Raw genomic sequence first — 8260 nt, 5'->3', positions numbered from 1 at the left:
TTATTTTCGCGCTTATATCCAAATAAGGTTCAAACACGCTGTCCTGGGCACACACCTCAGCTATCTGTCCAGGGCAGTGAGTTAGCTGTTAGTGAGAGAGAAGAGGGTGTAGTGGTCTTACACCTACCCATTGAGCTGTTAAAACTCGCTCTGAGTGAGAGCCGGTGTAAACGGAATGCAAGTCCGTAGGAACAGTGGTCTGCCCGGACTTAATCTCCTAGGAATGCAGGTCCTAGGTCTAATATACCTAGGAATGCAAGTCCTAGGACTTACGTTCCTTTGGAATACTGGTCTGACTGCCAGGATATGAAGTCCGGGCCGGACTTGCATTCCTGGACAATCAAAATTTAAGTCCGGTCGTACTCATAAAAATTAAATTATAAATGTAAACAAAACGAAAACTTAATTAACTTAGGATATTAGCGCCTCTCTTTATTTAAATATTTTCTATTTATTCCAATATTTTCCATTTATATAATTTGCAAGAGTCTGTACACATTTTGTTGACCTTATTACATGAGCAGAACCAAGGTCTTTATTCATTGCGTATTGTTCCAACTAATAAAACTCAAAAACATTTACCATAATTCGAAGCATATTAGTACTCGCAAATAAGTATAACTTGCCCATATGATATACCAAAACAATTATCTGTTAGACATTATATATTGGTATTTGATAATAATAATAATAATAATAATAATAATAATAATAATAATAATAATAATTTAACTATAAAAATGTGATATTTGCGTTATATACATTATCTTGTTATTATATAATTTTAAGTTTGTGCCTTTCTGTCAGTAATGTTGCAGGCGCGTGTACATAGGGTCTAACATATTACCGGGGGAGTGACGTGACACCCCACCCCACCCCCACCCCCACCCCGCGAGAACGCTTATGATGTTCCTAACGGCCAGGTATTATAATAGAGACCCTTTCCCCAACTCATAGCTTATGCTTTTTATGTCGAAACTGCCATAAGGCAGTCAGTGATAATTAATTTCAAGTGTTTTGATGCTATTTTTAATTGTTCATCAATAAAAAATCAAATTTTCATGCTTATTATTCCTGATATTTTATAGTGTAGTAACTGGTCATTATAGTACTAGTTATAAGTATTAACTACTAGAACTAAGTACAGTTTTTAAATCAGACTCTAGCCTCTATGATATCTTAGTGCCAACAAACCATACCATCGATAAACAAATATTTTAAATGGTTTTCATTAATGTTTATCAATTAATAGCAATATCAATGACTAAGAGTGGGTTTTAGCAGCTCAATGGGCTACTAGACCGACTAAAACAAAACAGTAATCATAGAACAATTATCATACTGTTAATAATATGCACACACAATTTACAAAGATCCTTTTAAACAGACTAACTACTCATGACACTTTTACACCTGACCGTTTTGGTCGCAATAGGCATTCAGACTCCCTTGTTGGGAGAAGCGGTTGGGGAGGCATGCTGATCATTATTGCCGGAATGAAATGAAAATGTCCAAATCTGGAACACAACGTAGGCCTATATTTATATTCGCATTACTACCAAGACGCTAAATAGGATTCCAAACAAATTAGTCTGCATTTTTACATGGATTACAACTAATATTGTGAGTAAAATTATGGAAATGCATGGTGAAGATTTTAGGTCAGCTCATTTTGCCCGAACGTGTTCATTAATCTCCCCCCCCCCAAACCCCCCCCCCCCCCCCCCCCACACACACACACACATACACTGGCGGAGTGACGTGACACCCCACCCCACCCCACCCCCACCCCCCGAGAACGCTTATGATGTTCCTAACGGCCAGGTATTATAATAGAGACCCTTTCCCCAACTCATAGCTTATGCTTTTTATGTCGAAACTGCCATAAGGCAGTCAGTGATAATTAATTTCAAGTGTTTTGATGCTATTTTTAATTGTTCATCAATAAAAAATCAAATTTTCATGCTTATTATTCCTGATATTTTATAGTGTAGTAACTGGTCATTATAGTACTAGTTATAAGTATTAACTACTAGAACTAAGTACAGTTTTTAAAGTTTTATTTCAGGGATTTTCAGGAATCATATATATGTAATAAGCAAACTATTGGAAATAAATTCCAGAGGACTAGGAATACTAGGATTGAAAGTCCTGTGGATTAGGAGTACCAGGAATAAAAGTCCCACGGACTTACATTCCTCGAAATGAACGTTCCACAGACTTAAATTCCTAGGGATACAGGTCCCACAGACTAGGATTCCGAGGAATGGAAGTCCGATCGGACAAAGATTAAGAAAATCACAATTAATCAGATTGTGACTTACCGTCAAAATATAAACTTACAAAACATATTATTAAAAATTATGTCGGTGCATATAGAAATTGTCTTTTGTTGTTCACTAAATGTTAGTTTTTTAAAAATAATTTTGGGCTACATATTGAGGGGGGGGGGGGGGGGGGTATATTTCATCGTGTTGGACACATGGACATATAGCGTACTTTATATCTGTAGTTGCTTTATATACTTTTGAAAAAAAGCAAGATATTCATCCTACTTCAATATTGTAACAATGTAAGACGATTACAAAAATTCACTTACGTGTCTGATCCACAAGTCCATGACGTAAAAAAAAATTAACTTGATATTCAAACTTAAAAATATTTTTTGACAAGGAGATTTGAACCCACAATAATCTTAAGGGACTCGTACACTTATCCATCACACTACGAGGGAAGGCTGCCAGAGCCTCACTTTGTTTTCTCGTGTCTTTCTGGCAGCTCGTGCAAATTGTAGAGTATAATAAACGGACATCTAATTTGCCGGACTAGTATTTCTGTAGAAGGAATTTAAGTCCGGTAGGAATACAAGTCCTAGGATAAAAACAACTTTAAAATAAACCAGGAATGAAAGTCCGGGTAGGACTATGGTTCCTAAGCTATGGAGGTCCGATAGGACTACTGTTCCTAGGAACCGAGGTCCTACGGACCTGCGTTCCTTTTACATCGGTACCGCGCTGCGAACCCTGTACCTACCAGCCTTATGTCCGATGACTTAACCACGACACCACTGAGGCCGGTTATCGTCATTTGGTTTCGCCCATTTTCGTTTATTTTGGGCAAAAATCAGCCTGCCGCCCCTACAAAAATGGAATTGGTATTGTCTTTGCGGCCATTTAATATCTATTTCTAACGCAATAGTAATAATATACGCATGTCTTAATTATTAACTACTTCGTCTGCATTCAAACAACTGTTAATGAAGCATTGGATTTGATTTTCTGTTTGTTTGTTTTGTTTAACGACACCATTAGAGCACATCGATTAATTAATCATCAGCTATTGGATGTCAAACATTTGGTAATTCTGACATATAGTCTAAGAGAGAAAACCCGCTACATTTTTCCATTAGCAGATAGGGATCTTTTATATGCAATTTGCCACAGACAGGAAAGCACATACCACATCCTTTGACAAGTTGTGGTGCACTGGTTAGAACGACTGAAAAAACCCAATCAGTTGAATGGATCCACCGAGTTGGTTCGATCCTGTGACGCAAGCACCTCAGGCGAGCCCTCAACCGACTGAGCTAAATCCCGCGTTAGTTTGTTCTGGTCAATACCACTGTCTGTCTGCCCTGAAGATGTCCGTCACATAGGCTGGTAGGTACAGGGTTCGTGTCCCGGTACCGGCTCCAACCCAGAGCGAGTTTTAACGACTCGGTGGGTAGGAAGGAGGGAAGGAAGGAAATGTTTTATTTAACGACGCACTCAACACATTTTATTTACGGTTATATGGCGTCAAACATATGGTTAAGGATCACACAGATAAAGAAAGAGGAAAACCCGCTGTCGCCACTTCATGGGCTACACTATCCCACAGACAGGGTGGTACATACCACGGCCTGTGATATACCAGTCGTGGTGCACTTGCTGGAACGAGAAATAGCCCAATGGGCCCACCGACGAGGACCGATCCCAGATCGACCGCACAGCGAGCGAGCGCTGTATCACTGGGCTACGTCCTCCTCCCCCCCCCCCCCCCCGTCACATAGGAGTAGTAAAAGTAAAGTTTGTTTTGTTTAACTACACCACATTGATGTCAAACATAATGGTGATTTCGACATCTTAGAGAGGAAACCTGCTATATTTTTCCATTAGTAGCAAGGGATATTTTATATATATCATCCCATAGACAGTATAGCACATACCACAGCCTTTGATATACCAGTTGCGGTGCACTAACAGGAAAAATAGCCCAATGGGCCCACTGACGGGGATTGATTCCAAACTGACCGCGCATCAAGCGAGTGCTTTACCACTGAGTTACGTCCTGCCTTTAAAATCAGAAAATGCCTGCGACTCAGAGGTCAGGTCAGGTCATAGGGTTTTACATGCACATTCAGAGCAAGCTGTTGTAGCGCACGCCTGTCATGGACACAGGTGCCGGCTCCTCTGTCCAGGACAGGAAAGGTGCAGTGCCACATTTGTATATTGAGTTGATTGAGGGGTGGATGGGGGGGGTGGGGGGATTTGAAGCCCAAAATGTCTACACCCTCTTCTAACCAGTATCAACAGCCCAGATAGCTGAGGTGTGTGCCCAAGAAAACTGCGATGGATATAAACGGGTTGTGATGCCCAAAATGTTCCAACTGCCCAAGATGTCCCGATTCTAAAAACGTATATACCAAGTTGACCCAAACTGTCCCCAACTGCTGAATAGTGTTATCACAGAGCTTCCAACGCCGTTACCGGCAACTGCTCCACTACTCAGTTCCCCGGCAACAGAATCAGAAACCCACAACGGGTGTAACAATATTTCTCCAAATATCCCAACCTATACATATAGATCTCCCTGTATCGGGTAGTTTTCTACCCGAGTGGCTGTCTCTAGGGGCATTCAGGGAACAAGACAAGTTTAGTTTCAAATATGTATTATACAATACCAGGTAAGGGTTACAGCACTTACACGGCCTGTTACAACCGGTGCCCCCCCCCCCCCCCCCCCTCCACCTCTAGGCTGAGCACAACACGTAAACGTAATCACTTGGTAATTAGGGATATAGTTACCCCTCACAGTTAAAACAGTAACCAACCTTAGAATAATTAATTATTATCCAATATTCAAAGGACCTACAATTTACCAGGTCATGAGACTAGGATTACCATTTATAGATATAACTATTCGTAACTTCTGGGTAAGAGACGCCTACAGTTTACTTTAGTCGTTCTGACTTCGATTACCTGCTGCCCCTGCGTGTGCTGTAACCTCACCGTGGTGCAGGGGTGCAACATTCTCTTTGAGAATGGCCAATACAGCACAAAATTGAAGTTTTGAGTAAAATTCAGTATCCGTAAAATTCTGTGATATTTGTGTTTTTGTACAGTTCTTTACACTGTTTTTGTTTAAGTCTTGAATTTTTATATTGATGTTGATCATCACTTTATTTATTTGCATTACCATAGTTTGACACCCAATAGCCGATGTATTTTTCGTGCTGGGGTGTCGTTAAACATTCATTCATTCATTCATTCATTCGATTACCTGCTGTCCATCCCACACTAAGCATAACAAGAATATACATAATTATAATACTTGAATGCACCACAAAATACCTTTTCAGTCACCACAGAGCAGTAAAACATAGTTACCTATTTCAACTGGATTAATATAGTTCGCCTAGCTGACAGCATTTCCACCTCCTCTCTGTACGTGGTTGCCACCCAACCCCTATATAGAAATGACTCCCAGCTTATATCCCCTCTTTTCCTTTTGTAGCTTTGGTAGTTGTCATTTAATTTTTTATTGACGAGTGGCAAAATAATGGCCACACTAATTCTCTAAAACTACCAACAATACCGATACCATCTAACTAATAGGGGTAACCTTCTTGGGTTAATTACTCCATGCTCTGTCTTTCGGTCATTAAAGTGCTACTCCAGTTGTTTCAGACCCCGGTCAAAAGTTAATGAGAAGACGGCTGTCTCCCTCGCGAGTGTGATGAGGCAGAAAAATAACTATATATACGTATGTATGTATGTATGTATGTATTTATGTAGTTACGTTAAATAAAAAGTTTGTTTGTTTAACAACACTACTAGAGTACTCTGATGTATTAATCATCGGCTACTGCATATCAAACGTTTGGTAATTTTTACAAATGATCTTAGAGAGGAAACCCACTACATGTTTCCATTAGTAGCAAAAGATCTTTTACACGCTCACAATACAACACGATACATAAAACGTTTGTATCTTCACATTGGTCAAGGGTAAATGTTACCCGGAAAAACACAAACATACAAGAACTAGTTATACCTACAACAGAGATGAAACAGGATGATAACATTATCATAGTTACAAGGCTAACCACCGGTTAAAATATAAATGCAATATGATCAAACCGCAAACACGCATGCACGCACGCACACATACGCACACACAAACCCCAGCACACACAGCGCACACACTGCACACACACACACACGTGAGTGTTTATATATATATATATATTATTATTATTATTATTATTATTATTATTATAAGACTATAAGACACACATGTATATACAAAAAGAAGTGGACCTTTGATATATATATATATATATATATATATATATATATATATATATAGAGAGAGAGAGAGAGAGAGAGAGAGAGAGAGAGAGAGAGAGAGATATATATATATATATATATATAGCTATATATATATAGAGAGAGAGAGAGAGAGAGAGACAGAGAGATAGAGAGAGAGAGAGATAGACAATATATAGGGAGAGAGAGAGGGGGAGAGAGAGAGAGAGAGGGAGAGAGAGAGAGGGGGAGAGAGAGAGATACAGAGGGAGGAGAGATATGAGAGAGAGAGAGAGAGAGAGAGATAGAGAAAGAGAGATAGAGGAGGGAGATAGAGAGATATGAGAGAGAGAGGCGAGAGACAGAGAGAGGGAGAGAGAGAGAGAGAGAGAGAGAGAGAGAGGAGACAGAGAGGAGAGAGCGAGAGAGAGTAGAACATACCCAGACAGAGAGACAGACAAGACAGAGAGAGAGAGAGAGAGTAGAGGGAGAGAGAGAGAGGAGCGAGAGAGACCGGAGAGGAAGGAAAGAGAGAGAGACAGAGTTAGTAAGATAGACAGAAAGACAGAGAGAGAGAGAGAGACAGAGAGAGAGAGATACAGACAGAAGATAGAGAGAGAGAGAGACAGATAAGAGAGAGAGAGAGAGAGAGAGTAGGAGAGAGAGAGAGAGAGAGAGAGAGAGATTATAAGACAGACCAAGAGTAGAGAGAGAGAGAGATACAGAGATAGAGACAGGACAGACAGACAGAGATAGAGAGAGAGACAGAGAGAGAGATACAGAGAGAGAGAGAGAGAGAGAGAGAGAGGAGACAGAGAGAGAGATACAGACAGAGCGAGAGATGGAGACCGGAAGACGATGAGAGAGAGAGAGAGAGAGAGAGAGAGAGAGAGAGAGAGAGAGAGAGAGAGAGAGAGAGAGAGAGAGAGAGAGAGTGATTGATTGATTGATTGATTGATATTATTTAGATATTGTTATTAATTATTATAGTAAGCACACCAAAATTAACTCTATTTAGGAGTCGGTACCGGGGTGCAAACCCAATACATACCAAAGTAATTTAAAAATCAAGCACATAATATAAATGGCTTTTAAGTAAGATGGCTTGTCTATCACCGAGACCGGTAATATTTTGCTTTTAAAATCCTTCGATTAACCTTTTGGAGTTTTTCCCTTTCCAACCAGTGTCCCACGACTGACACACTAAATATTGTGGTAGGTAATATCATACGATGTTTGTCTCTTTGAAGAAAAAAAACAGTTATTTGAATTAATTATTGTCAGATTGATCTAGGGATAATAAAAAAAAAAATTGTTTTTCATAATAACAAACAACAAAAGTAGAAAAGAATGACAAAAAAGCCATCCATGTATTCAAATAATACATTTTCAAATGGGGTCAATATACAGTTTTGATATTGCTTTAAAGGGACAGATCCTAGTTTTTAAACACTAATGCATATTTTTCACTATTAGAGCCGTTTTTTAGTCTATTTTTAAGGGTAGTTCAACGTCAAAGAAAAATATGCCTTAGGTTTTAAAAACTAGGTTTGTTCCTTTAAAGGGACTATCCTGAGTTTGTAGCCATTTTAAACCGTTTTCGGCAAATAAAATATTTTCACATTATTAAAATTATGGGATGACTATGTTATATTTAACAATTTCGGGATGTTAATGCTGATTTTATAGTC

The sequence above is a fragment of the Gigantopelta aegis genome, chromosome 15 (genome assembly GCF_016097555.1).
Source record: "Gigantopelta aegis isolate Gae_Host chromosome 15, Gae_host_genome, whole genome shotgun sequence".
Taxonomy (NCBI): domain Eukaryota; kingdom Metazoa; phylum Mollusca; class Gastropoda; order Neomphalida; family Peltospiridae; genus Gigantopelta; species Gigantopelta aegis.
Note: the sequence above shows the minus strand (reverse complement) of the source record.